Source organism: Camelus ferus, chromosome 6 (genome assembly GCF_009834535.1).
Source record: "Camelus ferus isolate YT-003-E chromosome 6, BCGSAC_Cfer_1.0, whole genome shotgun sequence".
NCBI lineage: Eukaryota > Metazoa > Chordata > Mammalia > Artiodactyla > Camelidae > Camelus > Camelus ferus.
In genome coordinates, this window is record NC_045701.1 from 4,196,700 (window position 1) to 4,224,171 (window position 27,472).

The window sequence follows — 27,472 nt, forward strand, 5'->3', positions numbered from 1 at the left end:
TGAGCTTGCTTTTTGGTGTTGTCTCTAAAAACTCATTGCCAAACCCAAGGCCACATAGATTTTTCTCCTATATTACCTTTGAGAATTTTTATAGTTTTGCATTTTACACTGGGTTCTAAGACCTTTTTTGAGTTTGGGGGGAAGGTTTAAAGACTGTGTCTATATTCGTGTTATTGCACAAGGGTGTCCATTTGTTTTATTAAAATGTTTTCTATTCTAAAAATGTTAATGTATTTTTTAAAAGACTTTTTTAGGGCAGTTTTAGATTCACAGCAAAGTTGAGAGGAACGGCCAGAGATTTCCAGTATACTCTCTGCCCCTACACATGCATAGCCTTCCCCATTGTCAATATCCCCTACGGTGTAGTACATTTGTTACAATTGATTAATCTACATTGACACATCATAACCACCCAAAATAGTTTAATTTAGGGTTCATTCTTTGTACTGTACATACTGTAGGTTTGGAAAAATGTTACTATACGTGTATAGTAAATGTATAGTAAAATGTATAGTAACATTTTTCCATCATTATAATATCATTTAGAGTATTTTCTAAATGGAGGTGCTGAGGATTGAACCCAGGACCTGATGCATGCTAAGCGTGTGCTCCACCACTGAACTATACCACCTCTCCATTTTGAGTATTTTCAATGCCCTGAAAATCATCTGTGCCCAACCATTTTATCCCTCTCTCCCACCCCAACCCCTGTTTTGTTTCATTTTGTTTTAAAAACTAAAATGAGTAAAGTAATGTGTGGGGATGGTTTTGAAAAGAGATTTTCTAACATTCTGAGATGTAATTAGAAACATTGTTCAAAGTCTTGCTTTTCCCTTTCAAAAAGGTTGATATTAGGTCATTTGGTGTTAATTGACCAGTGCTTTAATTCTTTGAGACATGTAATTGGGCATTAGAAGTGTCAGCTAGATGTGGCACTGTCCACATGACAGTTGCAGGTGGTAAAGGGGCTCGATGAGAGATCTAAATTGAGAATGTTTGAACGATCACTAAAGTTAAGGTGCTTTGCCACTTACTTGTTGTGCAAGTTTCAGCTATACAGATTTCTTGGCTGCTCTCTCCAGTGCTTGTTTTTTTCCCATTACAGCTGTTGAAGACCATCCAGAAACTTGAGCTGGCAAAGTTTGAGTAGGAAGAGATACCATGGGCATTGCTGTAGTTGCCTGATATTTCTAATCCGATTCAAGAGTGGGTATAGCTATTCTAAAGAGAATAAAGTGCTATCCTGAGGCACTGTTTCTCAAGTAGCCTAAGTAGTAATTGTTGAATCCTTGAGTGTTGATTTTATAACTGGATCCTATCCTGGATTTCTAGGACACCTGTTTTCCAAAACGTTTTAACCTTAATTGGTATTTGATATCCAGATACTCTGGTCATCTAAGGTATGATGCAAAAAATGTTTAATAACTTTGTTTGATGTATTTTGCTTGCTTTCTCACCTGGTTAAATAAAAAGAAACGTGATGAACTATCTGTTTGTGTGAAAGCACTTGGATTTTCCAGAGATAGATGCCATCCAAATCGATCAATACATCAGCTCACTATGTCTTTAATGGGATCCATCTGGTTAATGCTTATGTTTCTTGAGTTTCTTAGAGTGTGGACTCATAAAGCTAGAAGGAAACATGGAAGTGGTCTAGTTAGATTTTCTTCTTTTACAGCTGAGATTCCTTAAGTGCAGAGAGGCTAAGAGACTTGATCAAGATACCTAATGAGTCATGCTGGAACCCAGGTTTCCTGACTTCTATTCCAGTTTTATTTCTGATATAATATACTACTTTGGGTTTTTTTGTTTGTTTTTTTAGTTAATGAAGAAATTATGATATTATAAAAAGTAAAATTTCCAGGAAATTTAAGTAGACTATTAAACTACTACAGTATTAGAATTCAGTATATTTAGTTGACGTCCTAGTTCATTTCTGAAGTGTTGAGTTATGTGCATTTCTTTCAGTACCAGATGTCACTGGATCTTTAGTTAAGAGCAGATTTGTTATTTTTCACATTCTAGCTAGAAATCAGCCAGTTCAAAAATAATGAAGATATTATAACTTATATTTAGCAAGCACACATTTGGCTGCATTAAAATGAATCTTAATGTATTTTTTTCTTTGCACAGTGGAGATAATCTGTTAATATTTCATGTCATAAAGCAACAATGGAACTCTGCTTTATGTGGTGGTATATTTATAAAACTAGAGTGGAGTGTTATGTAAAAACTGAAAGTACGGATTAATATGCATCTGGTGAATGCAGGGCTTGAAGGATGCACATCTGTTGAGAAAACAAATCATAGAGCTATTCAAAGCTTCAGCAGCTTTAAATATGTGTGCTTTGATTCTCTTTAACTGTTTTGAAACAGTCTTTAATGGATTTAGAAAAGGCCATTTGCTCTAAGGAAGCAACTATGAAGCCATTTATGATGCTATTCATCATTTTATTATTCTCCACAGCATTTTGATACATTAGTATTTTTCTTTCCAATTTATTGGGGAAGGAAGGAGTTTAATGACTCACAATAACAAAATGAGTTTGTTACAGAAATATATTTAAAAAAAAGAGAGAGAGGGAGGATAGGTTCCTGAATTAGATAGACTAGAAATACTTAAAGCTCTGAATTCCAATTTGAGTCCACAGTGAGGAAATAACCACTGAGTTCCTACTGTGTATTATCACCGTACTAGTGCTGGCGTAATACAGAAATTAAAGCTGTATATATGATCGTTGATCAGTTTTGAGAATGAAACTTAAAATGAAAGATAGAGTGTAATACCATCTGATATGTAACTAAGTGCAAACTTGATGATACAATCTGGTAACACTATAGGAATTTAGAGGAGAGAAAATTCAGTGAGTGTTCATAATTCTGATGGGAAGGAGATTGAAGGTAAAGTAGTGGATCTCAGCTCTGGCTGCTTGTTAGAATCACTTAGGGAAACTTGTCCCAGGATCAGTTGAATCAGAATCTCAGGGGTGGGGCATCCATAGGTTTTAAAATCTTTCCCAGGATGATTGTGAAGTACAGGCAGTGTTGAGAAACCACAGGCTTAAAGGATGGGTGTGATTTGGGTAGGGAAGAGCAGGGAGGGAGAATGGGGTACAGCCTATGAAACTAATCTAATCAAAGGCATGTGTACTGGTTAGGGAGTAGGGAGAAATAAGATTCAGGAAGCAGAAGGGGGTCATGTTTTAAGCAGTACTTCCCAAAGTGTAGTTCCTCAACCTGCAGCATCAGCATACCTGGAAATTTATAGCAAGGCAAATTCTGAGGCTCTGCTCCAGACTTACAGAATTGGAAACTGTAGGGGTTCCAACAATCTGTTTTAACAAGCAGTACAGCTGTTAATAGAGGATAGTGAAAACAGGCAGAGGAAATTAGATTTGATGTTGTAACTAGGAAGGACCATTGGAGGTTTTTTAAGCTGGGGAGTAACAGGATGTGTTTGTATGTATGCAGAGTAAATCTGACTATGATGTGCAGAATCCTTTGGATTATTGAAAAAAGAATGAAGGAATCCAGTTGAAGAGATTTAGACGTAACCTAGTGGATATAATCTAGCAGCAGTGAAAACACAGAATAGTAGTAATAGTGACTGTTGGTTGTCAAGTGTTTATGTAACCAGGAAGGAAGATTACCTCTGACTTTCACACCATTGGTAAGTGGGAGACACAGGATGTTAAACCCAGGCATCTCTGCCTCTGAAGCCTTTTGAAGAAACAGCTAATAGTAACTGGAGACCAAGAGATAAAGAAGACTCAGAAGTCAGTCGTAGGTGACAGATAGCAAGTGATTGTCAGAATGGAAATAGGGCTTATGGTAGGTTCCAGGGCAAGTCATTTCAAACTATCTTGTAAAAGTGATTGTGAGAAATAACCTATGGAAATTTTTGTGTCGTGCTTTTTAGGTATAAAGTTCAAAATAACTTGTGGTAGCTGAGTTTCTGAGTTTTCTTTGGCCTTTTTACTCATGGTGACTACAGTTGAAACCTCATCCAGCTTTAAAAAAATTTTTTTTTTCGATTTTAGAGTAAATAAGCCTGTGAATAAATTACGCCTGAGAAGCTTTCTATAATACCACACTTCCCTCTCTAGAGGAATACTTTGATTTAGAAAAAGGCAGGAGCATCTTATCTTGAGACACTTTAAGAAATATTTCAGTGTTATTTTGTTTTAGTTGGGAAATAATAGTAAATAAAAAGTAAAATAATTTATCATGTTTAGGTAATTGTTTTCATAAGATGTTATCAGTTCTATTCTAACACCTCCTTATTTATTGAGGTAAATTTCACGTAACATAAAATCAACCACTTTAAAGTGCACAGATTGGTGGCATTTGGTACATTCACAGTGTTGTGAAGCCATAATCTTTATCTAGTTTCATAACATTTTCATCATCCCCAAAGGAATAATCCCATACCTGTTAAGCAGTTACTCCCCATTTCTCTCTCTCCACAGCCCCTGGTAAACACTAACCTGCTTTATATCTCTATAGATTTACCTATTTTGGATATTTCATATAAACGAAATCATATAATACGTAACCTTTTGTGTCTGCTTCTTTCACTTAGCATAACATTTTCTAGGTCCATTCATGCTGTAGCATGTATCAGCACTTCATTTCTTTTTATGGCTGATAGTCCATTGTATGTCTGTACCACATTTGTTTATTCATTCATCAGTTGATGGACATTTCTGATTGTTTTCACCTTTTGGTTATTGTGAATAGTGTTCCTATGAGCATTAATGTACAAGTTTTTGTTTGAACACCTGTTTTCAGTTCTTTAGGGTATATACCTAGGAATAGAATTGTTCAGTCATACGGTAATCCTACATTTTACTTTTTGAGGAACCCCCATCTGTTTTCCAGTGACTGCACCATTTTACATTCTCACCAGTGATGTTCGAGGGTTCTAATTTCTCTACATCCTCACTGAAATTTGTTATTTATTTATTTTTTAATTATAGCCATCCTAGGGGGTGTAAGTGGTATCTCATTGTGATTTTGATTTGCATTTCCCTAATGGCTAATGATGTTGAGTATCTTTTCCTGTGCCTGTAGGCCGTTTGTGTATGTTTTTTGATGAAATGTCTTTTCAAATTCTTTGCCAATTTCTTTTTCATTTGTCTGGTCGGGGCAATTAGGTTTATTTACTTATTTTTATTAGAAGTACTGGGGATTGAACCCAGGACCTCATGCATGCTAAGCACATACTCTGCCGCTGAGCTAATTTTGAAATTAGGAAGTGTGAGAATTACACTCTGTTAAGGGTTCTAATTTCTCTACATCTTCACCAAAATGTTTTTGACGTGTGTGTCATCTTTTCTTCTCTCTGAAGAACTTCTTTTGGTATTTCCTGCAAGTCAGTCCTACTGACAACAAATTCCCTCTTTTTTCTTGTCTGAAATTCATTATTTCTCCTTCTCTATTGAAGGATAATTAAATTGCATACAGAACTCTAGGTTGGCTTTTTTTTTTTTTCTTTCATCACTAATTATTCCATCCTCTCCTTGCTTGTAGGGTTTGTTAAAAATAAATGCTGTCTCCAGCAATGGGCTTTTGGTCCTGGGCTTTTGCTTCTGGTAAGTTGGGCTTTTCGCTATCTTCCTCTGTTGACAGTTTTCTGAGCAGTGATTTACCCTGTGACCTCAATTCTTTGAGAGATCTAAGAAGAGTTTTTGCTTTTTAGTTTTCTTATTGTGGAGACAGGAACCATGACTTTTATACTCCTAACATGTCAGAGTAGCAGTGGTAATCTCTATAGAAACAGGCTTTCTTTTTCTGCAAAAATGGTCATTGGGATTTTTACAGGGATTGTGTTGAAGCTGTAGGTTGCTTTGAGTTGTATTCCTGTCGTAACAATATTAAGTCTTCCAGTCTTTGGACAGCAGGATATCTCTCCATTTATTTCTGTCTTCTTTATTTCTTTCAGTGATTTTTTTTCCCAGTTTTAGGTATTCAGTTCTTATACGTCCTTAGATAAATGTATTTCTTATTATTCTTTTTGATGCCATTATAAATGGAAATGTTTTCTTAATTTTATTTTCAGATTGTTCATTGTGTATAGGATTACAACTGATTTTTGTGCTGTATTTATTGACTAATAATTTTTGTGTGTATATTCTTTTGGTTTTCTGTATATAGGATTATGTCATCTGTGATACTTTTTTTTTTTTAATGGAGGTACTGGAGATTGAACCCAGGACCTCAGGCACGCTAAGCACTCTACCATGGAACTATTCCCTGTCCTCCCTTGTCATCTGTGAATGGAGATAATTTTATTCTTTTCTTTCCAATCTGGGTGGCTTTCCTTTCTTTCTCTTTTTTTGCCTAACTACTCTGGCTAGAACTTGCAGTACAGTGTTGAATGGAAGTGTCAGACAAGAGCATCATGGTGTTTTTTCCGTTCTCAAAGGGAAAGCTTTCAGTCTTTTTACCATTGAGTATGTTAACTGTGGGTTCTCAATAAAAATCCCTTTATTGTGATGAAGAATTTTTTTCTCCTGCTAGTTTGAATGTTTTTATCATGATGGTGTGTTAGATTTTGTCAAGCTTTTTTTTTTCTTTTACATCAGTAGAGATGATCATATGGTTTTTCTCCTTCATTCTGTTAATGTGGTGTTGTACTGATTGATCGTCATTGTTGACCCACCTGGGATAAATCTCAGTTTGTCATAATGTGTAATCCTTTTAAGATGCTGTTGGATTAGATTTGCTAGTACTTTGTTGAGGATTTTTGCATCTATATTTGTAAGAGGTATTGGTCTGTAATTTTCTTTTCTTGAATGTTTTGACCTGGTTTTGGTATTGAGATAATCCTGGCAACACACAATGAGTTAGGAAGTGTTCTATGCTCTTCTGGATTTTGAGAGAGTTTGAGAAGGATTGATAATTATTCTTTAAATGTTTTGTAGAATTTACCAGTGAAGCCGTGTGGTCCTGGGCTTTCCTTTGGGGGAAGTGTTTGATTATTAATTCGATCTCTTGTTGTAGTTCTGTTCAGATTTTCCATTTCTTCTGGAATCAGTTTTGGTACTTTGTGTGTTTGTAGGACCATGTCCATTTCATCTAGGTTGTGTGATTTTTTTGGTGTACAGTTATTCATTATATTCACTTATAATCATTTTTATTTTTAAGGTCTGTTGAATTGTCCCCATTTTCATCTCCGAATTTAGTAATTTGAGTCTTTTTTTCTTGGTTAGTTTAGCTAAAAGTTTTTCAATTTTGAACATCTTTTCAAAGAATCATCTTTTGGTCTCGTTGATTCTGTTGTTTTTAAAAATTCTGTTTTAGGGGGGAAGGTATAGCTCAATGGTAGAGTGCATGCCTAGCGTGCATGAGGTCCTAGGTTCAATCTCCAGTACCTCCATTAAAAACAAACAAACAAACAACAAACATAATTCCCCCTCCTCCCAAATTCTGTTTTGCCCCCACCCTAGTCTTTATTATTTCCTTCCTTCTGTTAGGAACAGCTTTGGATTTAGCTTGTTCTTCCTTTTCTAGTTCTTTAAGGTGCAAACTTAGGATATTGATTTGGAGTCTTTATTGTTTAATATAGGCATTTATACCTATAAATTTACCTTTCAGCACTGCTTTTACTATATTCCATAAGTTTTGGAATGTTGTGTTTTTGTTTTAATTTGTTTAAAGGTATTTTCTAATTTCCCTTGTGATTTTTGTCTTTAAACCATTGGTTATTTAAGTGTATGTTATTCAATTTTTACATACTTATGAATTTTCCAGTTTTTCTTCTGTTAATATTTGGTTTCATTCTGTTATCATAAAAATACTTTATATGATTTCAGTCTTTTAAAATTTATTGAGACTTGTGGCCTAACATTATCCCTCCTGGGGAATATTCTATGTACACTTGAGTAAAGTATGTATTCTGCTTTTTGTTAAGTGGAGTGTTTGTATATGTCTGTTAGGTCTGGTTGGTTTATACTGTCATGCAAATACTCTATTTCCTTATTGATCAACTGTCTGCTTGTTCTTTCCATCATTGAAAGTGAAGTTTTGAACTCTCTGTTATTGTAGAAGTGTCAGTTTCTCTCTTCAATTCTGTCAGTGTTTCTGTGGTTACCAAGGGAAAAGGGGGAAGGAAGAATAGATAAGGAGTTTGGGATTAACAGATACAGATTACTACATGTAAAAGAGATAAACAACAAGGACCTACTGTATAACACAGGAAACTACATTCAGTTTCTTATAATAAGCCATAATGGAAAAGAAACTGAATATATATATATGTATGTATGTATGTATATGTATAACTGAATTGCTTTGCTGTACACTGGAAACTAACATTGTAAATCAAATTCACTTCAATAAAAAATAAGAATAAAAATATTCTGTCAGTTTTTGCTTCATATGTTTGGTGGCTGTTATTAGGTTTGTTTATGTTTATAATTGCTTTGTCTTCTTGCTATATTGATTCTTTTACCATTGTAACAATTTCTCTTTTGTAATGCTTTTGTTTTAAACTCTGTTTTGTCTGATGTTAGTATAGCCTCCTTTGGTTACTCTCAGCATGGACTATCTTTTTTCATCCTTTTACTTTTAAGCTTTTGTATCTTTGACTATAAATTGAGTGTGTGTATAGAATTTACTTGGATTGTTTTTAACCCATTATACCAGTATCTGCTGTTTAATGGGAGAATTTAACCCATTTACATTTAAAGTAACTTATAGGGAAGGACTTACTTCTGCTATTTAGCTATTTGTGTTCTGTGTGTCTTACATCTTTTTTGTTTCCCAATTCCTTCATCTCTGCCTTCTTTTGTGATTACAGTCATCCCTCAGTATCTGCAGGTGATTGGTTCCAGGACACACTTTTGATACCAAAATCTGCAGGTGCTCTAGTCCCGTAATCAGAGCTCCAAATCTGTAATTCCTCATCTGCAGATTCAACCAACCACAAATTATAGTAGTACTGTATAAATTTATTGAAAAAAAATACATGTATAATTGGACGCGTGCTGTTCAAACCTGTGTTTAAGGGTCAACTGTGGTTGATTTTGAGTAGTGTACTGTTTTATTCTCTTCTTGTTTCTTTTTGTATATTGTACAGTTTTTTTCCTAGTGTTACTCTGGGAATTAAAATTAACATCTCAATCTTATGACAATAAAGCTTGAACTAATACCAGCTTAGTTTTAGTAGTATACAAAAACTTTGCTCCCATGCTGCTCTACCCCTTGCCCTTACTTATGTTGTTATTGTCAGAAATTTTACCTTTATGTATTGTGTTCCTGTTGACATAGATACTTAGTTATAAACATATATTTACTGTTTTATGTTTTCTTATTTCAAGTCATATATATATAAACTGAAAAAGAGGAGTTACAAGTCATTAATGCAGTAATACTGGTTTGTATATGTACTTATGTAGCCATCTTTACTTGTTCTTTATTTCTTTGCATGACTTTGAATTATTGCCTAGTGTCCTTTCATTTCAGCCTAAAGAACTCTATAGTTTAAAGTTCTTAAAGAGTAGGTCTGCTGGTGACAGACACCCTCGGCTTTTCTTTATCTGGGAATGTCTTAGTTTTTCTTTTATTTTTGAAAAAAGATAATGCAGGATATAGAATTCTTTGTTGATAAACTGACTTTTAATCTTATGGAGGATACCTTGCACCTGATAAGTTGGTTCTCTCGCTGCTTTCAAGATTCTTTGTGTCTCATCAGATTGACTGTAATGTATCTTGGTGTTAATCCCTTTGAGTTCATCCTGCTTGGAGTTAGTTTAGCTGCTTGGATGTGTAGATTCATGTTTTTCATGCAGTTTGGGAATTTTACAGCCATTATTTCTTCAAATATAACTTCCATCTCTTTCCACTCCCTCTGAGACTCCCATTATGCATTATGGTGGTAAGCTGGCTGGTTGGTGTTCCACAGATTCCTCAGGGTCTGTTCATTTTTCTTCATCCTTTTCCTATTTCTTGGACTGGATAATCTTAATTGACTTATCTTCAGGTTTATTGATTCTTTCATTTTCCTGCTCAAGTGTTTGGTTGAACCCATTTAGTTAATTTTTTATTTCAGTTACTAAACTACTTAGCTCCAGAATTTCCATTTGATTCCCTTTTATCATTTCTATTTCTTTATTGATACTCTCTACTTGGTGAGATACTATTTTCTTGGTTTCCTTTTAATTATTTGTGGAGTCCTTTGCCTGGGTTTCCTCAGAGACAGTTTCTGTATTTATTCCTTTTTTTTCCCTATGAATCTGAACTTTCTTGTTTCTTTGCATGCCACATAATCTTTTGTCGAAAACCTGCACATTTTGAATATTATTATGTATTGACGACTCTAGCCATCAGATTCCTCCCCTCCTCATGGTTTTTTGTTGCTGCTTGTTGTGGGATGTTATTAGTTTCATTGTTGTTTGTTTAATATCTTTTTAAACTATTTTTATTATGTATGTATTCTTTGCCATGTGTGGTCACTGAAGTCTTTTTTCCATACCTTAGTCAACTAGTGTTTTGACTGTATTTCGTGAACACCCAGACACTAGAAATGTATAAAATAAAGAAAATTTTAAAAATGCTCCCCTACTTTTGGCTGGATGATTCTGTGTTTGGGTACTCCAGTGCTTAGTCAGGCTGTTTACAACCCTGCCTGAGCCTTCCTGTTTGCGTGGAGCCTAAACATCAGCGAGAGGTGGAAATCTTAGGGTCTTTTTAGACCTTTTTCTATGCACGAGTTCAGCCTTCAGCGTATGTGTGGCATTCTAGATTCCTTGTTACATAGGAGAGTTTACAAAGCACATTTCTCTCCTTTCTCAATCTGTCCCTAGGCTTTTAGTTCTGTGTCTTACCTTCCCTTTTTTCCCCTCCTCTAGGCTGCTCGCCCTAGGAATGCTCCAAGTCAGACAAAACAAAGACACATTCTTGTGCTAGCTTTTGAGGAAGCTGCCAGTCAAGTCATAACATTCAGCCACAATTCTTTGAGAGTAAAGTTCATATTGCTCCCTTGGCACTGTCAGCCTGCATCAGTAGTGTAACTGCCATCCTCACTGTCCCTGCTGAGCTGGGGAGTGGAGAATGGTAGGTAGGCAATTAAAAACCCCACAGCACTTTCGTACTCAGTGTAGCCATTTCTTTCTTTACTAAGCCTTCCCTTGGTTGTTGTAATTTTTATTAGATTCTACTAAAGTTGATTCTGACTATTTTTTTCCAGCGTGTGTGTGTGTGTGTGTGTGTGTGTATGTGTGTGTGTGTGTGTGTGTTGTGTGTAGTGTATGGAGCCCTGGAGTTCCCTATTTGTCAATTTTGGTGATATACTTCCTGCTGCCCTCCTTTTTCTCCTTTTGTTTTCAGACTGAATCTTCTCAAAGCATCTAACTTAATTTCTTACAATATTTTTTCAAGAACTACAGCATATTTATAAAGAGTCACATATAGTTGAAAGTCTAAAAGTGAACACTGTACTCATCACTCTAGTAAGGAAATAGAACATTACTGGTATCTTAGAAGGCTCTTTGTGCCCCTTCCTTTTTCTGACCTAGGAGGAATCATTATGCTGAACTTTGTGTTAATTAGATAAGCAAATAAGTAGGAAAATGTTATCCATAGCTAGGAGAAAAATCAGTCAATAGAAACAGACCTAGGAATGCTGAAATGATAGAAGTAGTACAGCAACACTTTAAAAACAATTATTTAAAATTCTGATTTAAAGACAAGTGTGAAAATACTGAGGAAATACGTAAGCCAGAAGTAGGTAAAACTTTTCAAGCTGAAAAATACCTGCATTGTTGCTTTTAATTCAGCATATTCAGTTTTTAGGAGGCAGGTTGTTTTGAGTAATCTGCTATATTTCCATTTGCAAAGCTCCATCGTACCTGCCTCCCTCACTCCCGCTTTTTTTTATGTAGTAATTTCCAAATTTTCCTGTTAACTAATTTCATCATTTTTCTTACCATCTTTACTTAATGTCATAAGTTTAAAAAATTGGAAACATAAATTCATCTTAATTTTAACTTACCAAATGAAGAATGTTAGTGATACTATTTTTTTAGACAATAAAATGCTGAGATACAAAAAGTGGGCATGTAATGAAGACAGTGAATGAAAGCAGTAAGAAATAATATGGTTAAAGTAGGAGCTAAGTATTTACTATAGAAATATTTGAGAATGATTAAATACAGGATTGTATTTCATAAAGTATGTTCACATTTTTACTGTATTTATAAATTTAACAAATTATATTTTAATTTAATACATTTTAATATATGATAAATGGTAGGCATAACATTTTATATTTTTATTATATATTTAGTTAATCATTATCTTTGTTTTCGAACTGTATACTTTTTATATGCAAGGCTGTGCTGGATACTTCTTGTTAGGCCAGCACTGACAGCATAAACCTCTTTATGCACTCAGCTATGATTAAGCTAAGGTTTACATCCTTGGTATTTAAATGCCACCTCTCAGTTACTAAATATACTTTAAATCTTTCTAAGTTGCCACACTTGCCAGTACTGATTTCAGGGCCATTGAGATTTGTCTGTATGTGGACCAGGTTAGCACAATGAATTCTTTCTCTTGGTTAAAAAATGTAATTCTTTTTTTCAAACATTTTATGACTTGTATTGAATGTCTCAATTTATGGTTGAGAACGTTGAGATAAGAAGTGTTAACTTGGGTACTTGGTTTTTATATGTGATTAGAATTCGGAATTTTTAGCCCTTAGTTCAGTTCTTACATTCAGTTCCTCTGTATGAGATGTTCTTCCCTTTTCACAAGAGTTGTGTGCCTTTGGTTTTCTTGCATTGGTTTTCTTTTGGTACTAAAATATATTAAGATGTTGAGTTGGTTATCCAGAATCGTTGAGTATTTTTTGTTTGTGAGTAGCTAAACATTGAGTCCAGTTAATCCTTAATATAACGATTATATTGATTCTCTATATTGTTATAAAATCTTGGGCCCATGATGACCAATTACAGGGTTGGGAGAATTTAATTTTGTCTTTTGAGTAGAGTGACCAGAGTTCAGACCTGTGTTTGCCTTGAGAATAGTCTCTGGTGTGCCCAATAAGATGTAATGTATTCTGTGCAGAAAACTTTTGGTTTTTAAATAATCAAATTACCCCTATTGGGAGCAGGTCACTGTGGAACGTTAATTTTTCAAAGACTGTGGATATGATTGCTAGTTTTATAACATCCTGAATACAATGGAATTAAATTAAAATATTAATAAGGTATAAAAGATAAAATATGGCTTATTTTGACATAATGTGTACTTTTAACCAGTAATTACTTGTTTTTTCTGGTGGCAGTTTCATTAAACTCTTGGGTTAATGTTTCCTCGCAAATGTCATTTTTAATCTAAACAATATTGGGAAGACTTTCTGTTATTGTCAACTATTTACAGAGGGAAAACATTCATTATAAAAAGTAATAAATGTTTTGCAAATTTTTAACAAAGTGTAAGTGCTTGTAACTAATCTTCATTTAGAAATTTGTCAGTTTGGTTTGTATTCCTTTAAATTATATTTCTTTATATATGCTAACAGATATTTTTAAAATTCTCTTGTTATAAAATACAGTATGAACTATTTTCCTGTTTAAAAACATTCTTTTAATAGCAGTATCTCAGTTTTTGTCACTACATTTTGGACAAGGTGTTTGATTTCTTTTTTCAAATAATTTATGTGACTGTTTCTTATGTGAAGGTTGTAAAAAATTTTTGAATAATGTAGCAAAGTTAGAAAGAACAAAATAAAACCACCCATAATACTTCTTATAAAGAATTCATTATTAGCAAGTAAATTTTCTTTCCAATTTGTTCTGTGATTATATGAGAGAGATACATGTATAATATATATTTTAAATAATATAGTTTAGTATCCTTTTTTCACTTAATGTTGAGAAAATTATTCCATATCATCAGATAGTTAATGGCTATATAACACACAGATTATTTAATTACACTTCTATTGCTGGATTTTAGGTTATTTCATGTATTTGTTGCTATAAATTCTGAAATAAATATTTTGATTATTCCCTTAGGAAACTTATTTCCTTATGGTTTGATAGATGAACATTATTATTTATTCCTTAAGTTTCAATAAATGAGCATTTTACCGGATAGTCTTTTGGAGAGATGGTACAGTTCCCTCAGCAAGGCATGAGAGTGTATTCCTCTGGACCTGCCTAACATTGGGCATCACAATTTTCTTTCATCTTTACTAGTTTCATAGATGAAAAAATGTTATTTTTGTGTAACATCTGTTTTGGGGGGAGTAATTTACTTATTTATTTATTTATTTTAGTGGAGGTACTGGGGATTGATCCCAGGACCTCATGTATGCTAGGCATGCACTCTACCACTGAGCTATACCCTCCCACCTTGCATAACATCTCTAATGTGTACTTTACACGTATAGTACAATATAGTGCTGTGTAGCCTTTGGGTATTATACATTTGGTAACTAATTGTAAAGTAAAAATTAAAAGTAAATAAAATTTATGTAAAAATAAATGAGCACAGTTAGAGCCACATTAATACTGTATCAACTTCTGAAATGTTACAAGACAATGAAAATTGCAAAGGACTTGCTTTTTGTAGTTTGCATTGTCATAATGTATACGACTCAGTAGTCCGCTGATGAGTCCACTTTAAATTTTGATGTGGGATAACTATCCTGAGGCCCTGGAAGTTTTTGTGTTATATCTACTAAGATGCTGTATAAAATACCATGTGAACTGTTAATTGTGTTTTTCATGATTGGAAAACGTTGGTGGAAAATACAGTGTGCTAAGAAAATTACTGGTGGATTCAGCATCATTGAGCCAGTGGCTAACCTAAGAAACGGAAAATTGCTTGAGAGGCATTTATATTTGACATGTTAATTATAGACCCTTCCTATTTATATGTATTAGGGATGTACCTAATTAGAAATTTTTTTTATTAACTTGGTTTATTATGTGTGTTTGAGCACATTAAATCACTTTTCTTTAATGTTTTAAAATGATTACAATTCATAAGTTAAGAAAGACATTATTCAGGCTGATCTTCAAACAAGTCTGCCCTTTGTAAAACATGAGACAATCTCTTATGAATTAGGGAGCAATGATCATTTTCAGTACACAAATCACACATCTTTACTCACTGCTCCTGCATCTGCTCCATTTGACCTAATTATGAAATGAAGTGGCCCTTTAACCACAGTTCTACACCCCAAAAATTCTTGTAGTTTTCCCTAGAATCTTTATATACACTTGAGTGTAAGCTAGAAAGTCTGTACTTTTAAAGTGTGAATCCTAAAATTCATGTACTTTTCTTAACAGTATACTTCTGAGCTTCCAGGAACATAGTCACCTGACTATTAAGTCATCTAACTTTACTAACAGGTTTGGTTATAGCTTATAGCAGGTTAAAGGAGGCAGATTACAAACCAGGGAAGGAAGGTGCTGCTAAAGCTGAACACACTAGCAGAGGTAAGAAGTGACTTTTGATACAAAAGAAAGAGAAAAAAATGTAGTATTAAAACTTAGTACCCTGCGACCATTTAGTATATGTAGCAGCATTTGGCATTACGTACTTCATTAAGGCTGGATGACAAAATATTTCATAGAAAAATGCAGTGGTGGGGGAGGGTGTAGTTCAATGGTAGAGTGCATGCCTATCATGCACGAGGTCCTGGGTTCAATCCCCAGTACCTCCATCAAAAAAAAAAAAAAAAAGTAAAAATCAAGTAATTACCTCCCCCCTAGAAAATTTTTTTAAAACTTTAGAAATTCAAAACAATAAAATAAAAAGAAAAATGCAGTGGTTGTTCTCAGTCATCAAAAAGGTTAAATTCACATGTCATGTGCTTGGCTGTCCATGTGAGAGAATATACTCTCAAATTATTTCTTCCTTTTTTCTCTTTCCAGTATTTGTATCCCCCCCCCCTTTTTAATTGTATTGGCTAGGGCAATTGATTAAATTATTTATGGCGGCTTTTATTTAAGTATAAAGTATGTTATGTCTTAATCTTAGTTTTAGGGTTTAAAAGGATGAACTTCAGTTCTCTAGCAAATTCATCTATTGAAGGCATAATTTCCTAATGATTAATGAAAGATTACTATGCTTAAAGATATTTATATCTATACACAGGTACAATTTGACATATATATCTGCATATATATGTATATTTTTTAGAAGTATTTGGTTGGACAAAATTGTGGTTGGTAGAGGTATGAGTAGTTTAGAAGGTGAAACAAGGCTAATTATGGAAAAGAGTAGAAAGATTAGGTAGGTATGAATGATAGTTGGGAAAGAAAAAAATGATTACTCTGAAGATCAATATGCTAATAATTTTATTTTTGGAATATTCATTGAAAGGATGTTTTTCATTTTATGTTTTTATTGTCACATTTTCCTTATATAGTTTGTAAATATTATAGATATTGTCCTTTAGTTTTTAAGAGTGAAGATTTTAAATAACTACTTAAAATGATTTATGATTATTAATATGTGATATAAAAGGAAAAGAGGCAAGTGAAACCCAGTTATCTTTTGAGTGACAGCGTTTTTCCTGTTGTAGAACTACAAAGCATTGTTTTAGATACGGGCTTTTATGCAGCCAAGTGTACAAAATTATCTGTTTCACTACACTGTCTTGATAATTGAATTTGGCTCAGGCTCATGGGAATCCTGTGGGCGTGTGTATGTTTGACCTCAGAGAAAACTACTAGAGGAGAGTTAGTCTTAATTAATGCTTTACAAAGCAGTGTTAAAATATGGATTTGGAGAGTTTTTTGTTTGCTGCTTTGTAGTGGGCCTATCAGTTGTTTCTTTTCTCATTGTGCCTTTCTTGGCTTTAAAGAAGAAACATCCTTCTTACTCATTGCTTTTACTATTTCAAAGTGAAACCAATATGCACGTCTCTTATTTTAGTGTAATGGTATTTAATAGAGATGGCAACGCTTTTTCTCCTTTGAGGCCACAGGAGGCTATTTCCTCCTCTACTTCTCTCAAACATATTTTTGGTGTTTTCACTGGGTTTCAATTAAAGGGCTGTTTAACAGTCAGAGACTATTTTTGCTACTGCAGACAGACCCAGAAGACTTAATGGATTCTTGTGAATTCGGTAAATAGTGACAGGAAGGAAAGAAGAAATTTTGGGGTCTGTCTGTAATAGTAATAAATATAAACTCACAAAGAAGCCAGAACAAGTTCAAGGTTTTCTCAGGATTGTTTGTTTCGTGTGGAGGTGCAAGAAGAACAGGAGAAGCTCACTGGCTCTCTGTATGGGTATGAGGAGAGGTCCCTCGACAGGTTGTGGTTGGCCTTGTGTACCCATTTTCCTTACCTACTGATCTCCTCCTGCTCTGAAGCTGATTTACTGGGAAGACAAAAAAGAGGAAGGAGCACTGTTGTGGGTTGCCCCACATCTCTGATCAGTTTTGTTCTTTTTCTGTGGTGGTCATTCTGACTTTACCAGTAAAGAATTGAGGCATAGTGAAAGGTTACTATTTCCCTAGATTCTCCGTCCATTGCTTTACCACTGAACCCTCCTGTGAATCCATGTGTTTTCCCCACCCTTAAGTTTGTGAAACCAACCTAACCAACCTAACATCGCCTTTACAGAGGCGATGCATTGAAATTGTAGTCATTTACTGGTTAGTGGTTTCAGCCTGATTCCCTTATTGACAGATTGTAAAATGAGACTGCATTGGTTTTTATCATAAAATACATGTCTCGCTGATTTCTGGCAGCCAGGAAGAGTGTGGTGTCTTTCTATACCCTTAAAATGAAAACTGCAGCATGACAGACATTACAATGACTGTTTCTTAAATTTGGCTACCCACTGAAATTTACCAACATCCTGAGACAATTACATGAGAGAATTGCTGACAGGATTGAGTTCAGTAGCATATTTGTATGAATAATTTTTCAGCCAAGGATGGTGGTGGTTATTTTGTTGCATAAGATAAATTAAAAGTGAAAAGAAAGGGAAATTTTCTCTATCCTAACATAAATCATTTATTTTCCATTCTTGCGCTTGTTTGACTATAAATACAGTTAAATTTTATTATTTAGTAATAATATCATAAATATACATATAGCTAGTCCATAAAGCCATATTTAAAAAATGAGGAATGTTGGGAACGTTTTACGGGTCTTGGAAATGGGTGGCAAAGACTGGAAGGTAATGCTTACTTAGAGTTACTTGATAAAGGACACCCCTTAGAAAGGAACTTTGAGAAGGTGAAAGAGAAGAATAAGGAAATAAAATGTACAAGGAAGGTATAACTTTAGAACTACTGGTGAAACATAATCTTACATTTATTATCAGTTAGTAATAGATATGTACATTTACTTTATTTTCAGTGATATGGGAAACTATCTTTAAAGGAATAAAAATCTTCCTACTATCAAATATGCAAAAATGGTGGATTTATTTTTTTAAAGAAACTTAGAAAAAATGGCTGAACTGGCAAAAAAGATGAAAAACAAAAACAGAGGCCAAATGCAGAGCTGTTTCCAAAGCAGCCTAATGACTGCTGCTTTAAGGGCATCTGCTGGTTCTTGATGAGCTGTATTGTCAGTTTTTAACAGGTAAGCATGGGACTCAGAGGACAAGAATGGAAGCCACATTATAGGGGTCAAGCTAGAGATCTACCTTCCTAAAACCAGAACCCACAAAAGGCTATAGCCCTACTGGGAAAGGGAGACAGAGAAAAAAATCACCCTAGCAAAGAGAGGTAGTCAGAAAACTTACCCTTCTCAGCCTTAGATATGAATAGAGGGTGAACAAGGTTTTCCCTGAATATTTGTAATTAGAATCAAATATTCATGGAGGTTTGGGACCCCAATACCTGTTTGATTTAAAAAAAAAAGTGTAAGCTGAGACTTGTTTTGAGTGATTATAGCTTGCTTGGTATTGTGCCCAGAGAAAGACAGAAGTGAATCCAAGTCCTTTCTGGAAGAACATCCTCTCAAAGGCCTCAAAGAATTTCCAAAGATGTTAATCCCTCAGAGAGCTTGAGCTCCAGTGAAAAACCACAAAAGCATATGAGAAAATGGTTACCATGAGCAAAACAAAATGCCAAAATCAGACTCACAAAGACTTCAGGTATTATCTTACTGGGTACTGAATGTAGAAATAAATGTGCTTAATTTATCAGAAGAAACAAATGGAAGAAATGAAAGTATGTCTCAGGGATAAGGAATTGTCCAAAATAATTAGACAGAATCCAGAAACAAACAAAAAATAAAATAAAATAATTAAAATCATAAATTCAAGGGCAGTTTAACAGCATATTAGATTGAAAAGACAGTGAGGTGGAAGGTAGATCTAAAGAAATAATTAGGAATGCTGTACAGGGAGATAAAAGAGAAGATATCAGTAAGGTTAGACACAGGGAAAGGACTGAAAAGGTCTAAAGTACATCTGTGGTGACGAGAATAATTGCCACCCAAAGATATCCACACCCTAATCGTCAAGAACCTGTGAATATGTTACCTTTAACGTGGCAAAAGGGATTTTGCAAATGTGATTATATTAAGGATCTTGAGATGGGGAGATTATCCTATATTACCCAGAAAGTCCAGTTAATTACGGGGGTCCTTTTAAGGGAAAATTGTAGGCACGAGAGCCAGAGAAAAATTCGAAGATGCTTTATTTCTGGCTTTGAATATGGAAGAAGGAGCCATGAAGCTAGGAATACAGGTTGTTTCCGAGTAGTTTTTACCCAGCTGTCTGTCAGCACGTGGCCAACCTTATGGCTCAAGGTGGTTGCTTAGAGCACCAACTCTAACAAATTTCCAATTTCCTGTAGGAGGAAGGATGGAGTGGGGGTGGCGGGTGGAGCTCAAGCAAGCTATTAGGCCATCTCTTAAAGTGGTTCATGGAAGTTCCACCTAGCAGTTTCACTGGCCCTTCACTGCAAGGCAATTATGAAGTATATTTTAGGAGAGCACTTTGCTGCCCAGAATAAAACTGGACTTCCTTACTAAGGAAAGAGGAGAGATTGGATACTGGGGGAGACCATCAGCAGTTCTCTGCCATATCATATAGTACTAAAAGATTCTGTTTACCAGGAAGATACTAGAATTCTGGGGGAGGGTATGCCTCAAATTATAGAGTGCATGCTTAGCACACACAAGGTCCTGGGTTCAATCCCCAGTACCTCCTTTAAAAAAATAAATAAGTAAATGTAATAACCCCCCCAAAATAAATAAATAAATAAGTAAGTAAGTAAGTAAGTAAATAAATAAATAAATAAATTTTAAAAATTAAAAAAGATACTAAAATTCTAATGATATTTGTATCAAATAACACATTCCACATACATAAACCAAAAATAACAACTACAAGGAGAAATTTATAAGTTCACAATCATAATAGTTTCTAACACACACGAATTTAGTAACGAGGCAGAAAACTTGAACAACACAATGAAATAGCTTGATCTACTGGATGAAGGTATTCACATTTTGAAGAATCAATACCAGAGTTGATATAATGCATATATAGTACTTAATGGAATCCAAAATTTCTGGTAATGCAACAGATAATTACTCAGCCTTGAAAAGTGCCCGTATGAAAATCTCAGGAAGTAACAGGAAATAACAGGTAACCTTCTCTGATGAAAATGCAAGCTAAATTAGGACTCAGTTTTTTTTTTTTTTTTTTAACTCATTTCTTATTGCGGTAACATTGGTTTATAACATGTTTCCTGTGTACATACAGCATTGTATTCTACTTCTATGAGGACTTATTTTTTTAAAAGGTTAACTTTAAAAAAATGTTTGAAAACTTAAAATCATACTTCTGAATAACTGAGGTTGCAGAAGAAATTATGATTGAAGTTTAATAATACTAAAATTCAATGATAATGGAAATATAACATCAGAATTTGTAGGTGAAGCTTGGTGATTCTGGGGCATAGCACATATTCAAGTTTCATAAATATTTTGTGAGAGCTTGAAAAGAATGTGCATTTTGCAGTTGTTGAATTAGGAGGGGGAAAGAGCCTCAGAAGTTGAGAACTGTTGATGACTTAACATTAGCATATGTAACCTCGTGCAGATTCACCTCTGACAGTTGTCGACAGGCACTACTGTCTCATCGTGCTTCCTTTGCTGTAACCTTAACCTAATTCAGCTCTCTGATCAAACTAGATCAGTGGTTCTAAAACGTTAGTGTATATCAAAATCATCTGGATGGTTTGTTAAAACAGATTGCTGGGCCCTCCCTCCAGGCTTTCTGATTCTGTGCCTCTGGGATGGGGCTGTACATTGTCCATTTTTAACAAATTCCCAGGTGGTACTGATGCTAGTGACCTAGGAACCATGCTTTGAGAACCAGTGTAGACACTACATTCTCTTGACTCTAATCCTTGAACCTGCTGTTTCTTTTTCCTGCAACTACTTTTCTTTCTCATCTTATACTTTTTTTTCAGCACCACTCCTTCCCCTACTAGTTTAAATCTCTCTTTTCTTGAAAGTATTTTTAACCACCAAATTGTTAGATGGCCGTTACTATGCTTCCTTATACTCCCAAATACCTTTTTACACATATGCGAGAGCCCTAATTATACTCTTTAAAACCATTAAAAGCTATGTTTTGTGTTTGTATCCTTAGGAGTCTTTGTACCAGGTACAAAGACTTTCTAGTAGTCAATAAATACTTATTAATAAATGGGCTCTTGCCATCCATATTTTGAAAGTGTTATTTAGGAAGAAACAATTATGGAAATTCATTCAAGACTTTGAATAGCACGGTGTTTAAAAAAATTCTGCATTGTATATTTAGAAATAGATGGTTAAATACACTTTGAGAAGATCACCTGAGTTTGGAAAGGTTCCTTTTGTCTTCCTGCCATTTCATGTCATTGGCTGGAACATAACAGTAAAGGAATAAAGGTAGTGAAATGAGAAATGGACTACTGCAGTGGATTTAATACGGATAAAATAAGGGTTAGGTCAGTGGTTCTTCCTTAATTCATTATATCAATCTGAAAGCAGAATCATTAGGATATATTGTATATTATTAAAGGATTTGACTGCACAAACATGGGAGCTGGTCACACAGTCTGTAAGGCTTTGAGTCTGTTGCCAGAGCTTGAACTTCACAGGCAGGTAGTTGATAAGAGAACATGGGAAATTGGAAGCCATGAGTACAAGCTAGAACTAACAAAGACAGACTAGAATGCTTATCAGTTTCTGCTACCTTCAAGCTTACTGATACAGTTACGCTGCAGGAGAACTGAGGCAGTCTTACTCAAGGAACTAAACATGCACTTGGCCCAAGAGAAAGAGAAGCTGAAGGTAAGATTCAAGGAAAGACGGAGTCATTGCAGACCTGGGCTGCTTCCACACACCAGCAAAGTGAGCTAGCAGATAAGTGACAGTGTGTGGCCCACACTGACCAGAAACATACAGGGAAGGGAGTTCTGAGGAAAAAATTTATCCTAGCTAAGTTGACAAATTATAGAAACCATCACACACATTAGAGTTATATATATACACAAAGTAAAATTTTCAGTACTTTCCTATCGCAGTGATTTTCTAACTTGAGTGCAAAAGAATCATCTGGGGAGCTTGTTAAAATGCAGATTTATGAGCCTTTGCCCCAAGATTCTAATTAAATGGGTCAGGGGTTGGGGACCAGAAATATTTGCTTATGTAAAGAATAGCAAATGCATGGAATTTTTGGACTGCGCTTAGAGAAAGTTGATAATAAATATTATGTTAGAGCGATGCTGCATATTTAAAAAATACCAATACCCTACCCATCATCTTACTAAATCAGGATATTGAGAGGCATGGATCCTGGTTTTGTGTAGTTTTATGTTTTACTACTGATTCTGCTGTCCAGCCACAACTGAGAGCTACTGTTTTGTAGCAATAAGGGGTTCAAAGAAAATACTCAAATAAAAAGGGTAGGGACCTGTAAGTGGATTTGAGATTGGTCCATATTTGTTTTGCATAGTGATGTTTGATGAATTAGTGAAGATTGTATTTGGTCAAAGTATCCTCTCTGCTGTAGTCACACTTGACTCTGGGTGTAAACTAGGTTATACAAGCTGTAGCAGCAGCTCATGGAGAATAGAGTCTGGGGGCTCACCATATTCTGTCATCCAGTCCCCTTCAGTGATACCTGTGTGAATTATCAGAAATAGGTGAGTTCAGCCAAAGTCACACTGAGTTAAACTTTGTCCTATTCAATCCTGTTTTCTTTCAAAACTGGGAAAATCTGTTAGAATTTTGCTGACACAAACTGATCATCTGCTATGGATATTGTGACCTGCTAACCTTTATTCAACTTCAAATTTTAGACACTATAGGCTTAATCTTAATTAACAAGTCTTACATTTCCTTTAAAGCTCTTATAACATAGAATTTTAAAACTTCAGTCCATTGGAATAAAGAAAGCCTAGAATGCCTGGATTTAGGCAACAGGATTAACTTCTGTTTATTTGAAGATTATGAAGAACTTCTAAAATTTTTAAAGCTTGTTTTATTTTGAACATTTACTGTACTTAAGGTACTATAGGGCATAATTAAGAAAAATGGGTTTTTGTTCTTAAGAGGCTTACAGTATATTGGGGTAACTAGATTTGTATTATGATGGTTTTTCTTTTCTTGATCATTTAAAAATATACAACTGATACTCCTAATATTGTTGGGAATGAAATGGGCTCTTTCTTTGATAATAGAACCTGTAGCTGTTACAAATCTTTTATTCTTTATAAGTAGCATATTCAGTGACATAGGTAAGTATTGAGTATAGGATGCATTTATACTGATTTCAGTAGACTTCCTGGCCATACATAAAAAAGAAGAGAAGAAAGAAAGGAAGTTACGTGTAGAGTGTGCGTTATAGGCTTTGTGTATATTGTAATTTCGTTGTTTTATAACTTTTTCGTAATTAGAGTAAGTAGTGAAATGTAAGGATAATATCTAGTAAATTGAAGTACTTGTTAAGTAAATTTCAGTTAATCAAAAACAGTCGATTCATTTAAACATTTACTCACTCATCTCTGTTTTGGCACAGGGCTTGATGCTGCAGGTGCATAAGACAGCAGTCCCTGGTTCCATAGAGTTCCACAGTCTAGTTTAATAGACAGGTTTAAAAAAAAAGCCATAATCAATTATTGTAGTGCTAGATGGACATTTGAAATAAGAATATTCACGCGTCATAAGTTTATTGAGCACTGCTATGTGTTAGGCTCAGTGTTGGCGCTGTGAGTACAGTGACAAACAAGAAAGATTTGCTCCTACGTTGGAAAGAGCTTACAGGCAGGTTTTAAGTAGGTTTATTTTGTCCTTGTCCTTAAGTTTTTGAAATGAAGTAAGTAAAACAAGACAGGAAACAGCAGGAGTAATAAGTTTACTCTCTACACTGGAAGAACTCAAATCAGAGTGTAGTTTGTGCAACTGTCTGATATTCCCTTGATCAACTGAAATGATTGAAATTCTTATTTTCCCCATCAGTGTTGGAGGGACTCTTTACTGCTTAGCTTGTGATAGGGTGTTTTTTAAATAAAGTAATAATTAGGTGAAAAGTTACTTTAAAGCTTAAAAATTCAAATCACTCTATGACAGAAGTAAATATTTATGGAGGAAACTTACTGGTTCTTTGAAAGGGAGGCAGGGATGAGGCAATCATGGAGAGAAGTCAATCTGATAATTATTTGGGACCATCATCAAGGCTGTTTATTGATGTTCTGTAGCCTGTTATGCTGATTGTTCCTGTATTACCAAACTGCAGTTATCAAAGCCCTTATTTTAAAAAAATTGTTAAGAAAAATGAAGGAGAGTTCAGGACCCTTGTGACTATGCCAGTGAGAAGTGTTTGTGGCTCTTCAATACTGATTTCATTGTGACAGTTTTATTATTTATTTTTCCTGGATAGAGAAGAAAAGCCATCCAATCAGTGAAAATTATTTTATCTTTTAGCATAACATGGCTTGAAAAAAAAATTTAGGGTGGTAGAGAAAGAAAATCCTTTAGCCAGGTACTTAAAGATATTTTTCCTTTTAGCCTGTGTTGGTTTCTCCTTCTCACACAGGATGTGTTCTAAAATAGTAGGTAGACATATTTGAAACAAATGTTGGTTTTCTTTGTAGATTGTCTTAAGAAAGCAGTTACTATACAATAAGCCAATAATCTGAATCTTCGTGTTAACACTTATGGAAGTATCACTAGGGAAACCAAAGAAGGAAATAATACTGTAATCTCTAGGTTTAAAGTTAGGGAAAACCAGATAATCCCAGGAGAGGACTTTCTGATAAGTGTAATGCTGTTATCTGTTAGAGTAGATAAAAGATTTCATAGTTCATCCCTTGTTGATATCATTGCCTTAGTTTTAAATTAAAAGTGCCTCTTCCCAGCTCCTTGAATGAGATGCTCTTAGAAAATAGTACTCTTGTGTTTTACTCCTGAGATATACATGCTAGGATTTCTTTATTCCTTCTTCCCAAGTAATGTTAGCTCAAGTTTAAAACTGAGTATTTCATCTCTAAAAATAAAGATGAATCTTCTGGTCCTTTAATAGATATTGTACTAAGATCTAAAAATTCAATAAATTAGTATAAGTTGTATTTATCAGAAGAACTGTTTTAATGAGTATAAGTCAGTATATCATGATAATTTTTATATAACTTCTCAAAATTAAACATAAAAGTAGATTCTTTTTTATGACATAAAAGATATTTTATTTTTGCAGTCTGTGTCTTAAAACAGTGAAATAGACTGAAAACCAAGGTGTGGATGTTTTCATTCATGTGAGTGAGGTGAGGTGTGATGTGATATGATTATGTATCATGGGTAAGACCTTTGGAATCCGGCAAATCTGACTTTGAGTTCTCCCTCTGCTTTATCTTAGCTGTAGTAGTGTTAGGCAGATTAGTATCTGTAAATTTTATTTGTCCCGTGGGTTAAGTGAAAATGATACCTGACCCATAGGATAGTTGTTAAGTAAGATAACGCAGGTGAAGTGTCTTGTATAGTACCTAGTATGCAGTAGGCACTCACATGATGCTCTTATTACTGTCAATTCAGGGCTATGAATTAAAACTGTAAAGTTAAGGTAATTAAAGGTAATTATAATTATGGAGTTTTAGAAACCTTCATTTAAAATAGTTATGAATCTAGTTCTCTCCAATTTTAGTTAATTTTTCATAGAAATGGTTAGATTGTCTTTTATGATTCTCGGACTGTAGAGTTTTTCTTGGTCTGAGGTAACCCATTATCATATGAGAATAATGTAGTATTAACAGCTGTCAGGATACGTGAATTGTCTTTTAGGCTGGAACCTCACCACTTTGACCTCCTCCAGTTGATGGAATTCGGTTATCTTTCTTCACTAAAAATAATGAAAGATGGAACTTAAGGCTGGTCGTATACAATTATAGAATTCAAGTAGAAACCTGTTTTACTGCTTCCAAGTGATGTAACATAACCGTAGCCATATCCCAGTGAAAGTAAAATATTATTAAAGACGACTTGAATTCACGTTGTTCCATTTTTCTTAAAATAAATACTTTTATTACAACATAGTTGTAGAGAATGATTACAGGAAACAGTGTCGGCTGTTTCAGATATCACAAAAAATTGAAAGACCCAAGGGAGTTTTGTGAATTTTGTATTAATCAAGTTCTTATGGTTCAGATACTTTTATGTGTTCAAAAGTTACCTTACTTAGCATATTACAGAGCATTGGACTGTATAATAATAAAATTTATCTTACACGTTGATTCAGCAACATCCTCTTGACAAAACTCGCATGCATTTATATGTGAAAATGTACTCATATTTCCTAAAAGAATAAATTTTCCTGTTCTAATCTGCATTTGTTGCAAGTTAGTATTGAATCTTAAGTCCCACTGAAGAAATTCGATGGGGTTCATTTATAATCTCAGCCTGCAGGAATGTGCTCTCTTTGGGTAACCATATGCATTTCTTCCTACAGGTTTTAGTAATCAGTGTAGTGTTTATAAAAGCACAGTGGTCGCAGATTCTTGAGTCAGGCTGTCAGATATCCTGCTTTTTAGTTTCGTGATCTTAGGCACCTTTCTTGGTTTTCTGATCTGTGAAATAAGGGTGATAATAAAAATGTTACTATCTTGTAGTACTGTGGAAGGACTCAATGAGTTAATATTTATTGAAAGCACTGAAAGAGTGGCACATAAGGGCCCAGTAAACTTTAGGTGTTATTATTGTCACTGTTCTACAGTATGACAGGTGTGGACTATTTTGAGTTTTTCATTATGTCCTATGAAGTGTATGCAGAAAATAATAAAATCTGTGGGGAAAGAGTGGCTTTGTAGTAAGAATACTAGAAGAATCTATTCCCTTTGCACTACCCTGTAAGCTATAAAATGAGAGAACCAGCAGATAACGGCCCTTTGAAGGGAAGAGGGGGACAAGTATAACTTTAAACATTCTAATCAGAAGGGTGAAGTTGCTGATTTGTTTAGCCAGTGATTAACAAATAATTCTTTGAGACTGGACA

At 34.5% G+C, this 27,472-nt stretch overlaps 1 protein-coding gene and 1 non-coding gene across 14 annotated transcripts in view; both read left to right on the forward strand.

Annotated features, from left to right (window-relative positions):
- The window catches only part of CSNK1G1 (casein kinase 1 gamma 1), a 150,257-nt gene that overhangs the window by 6,323 nt on the left and 116,462 nt on the right, over positions 1-27,472 (forward strand). The window lies entirely within an intron of this gene.
- On the forward strand, positions 15,611-15,682 carry TRNAD-AUC. Its single transcript has one exon. It is a non-coding gene; the product is annotated as a tRNA-Asp (tRNA).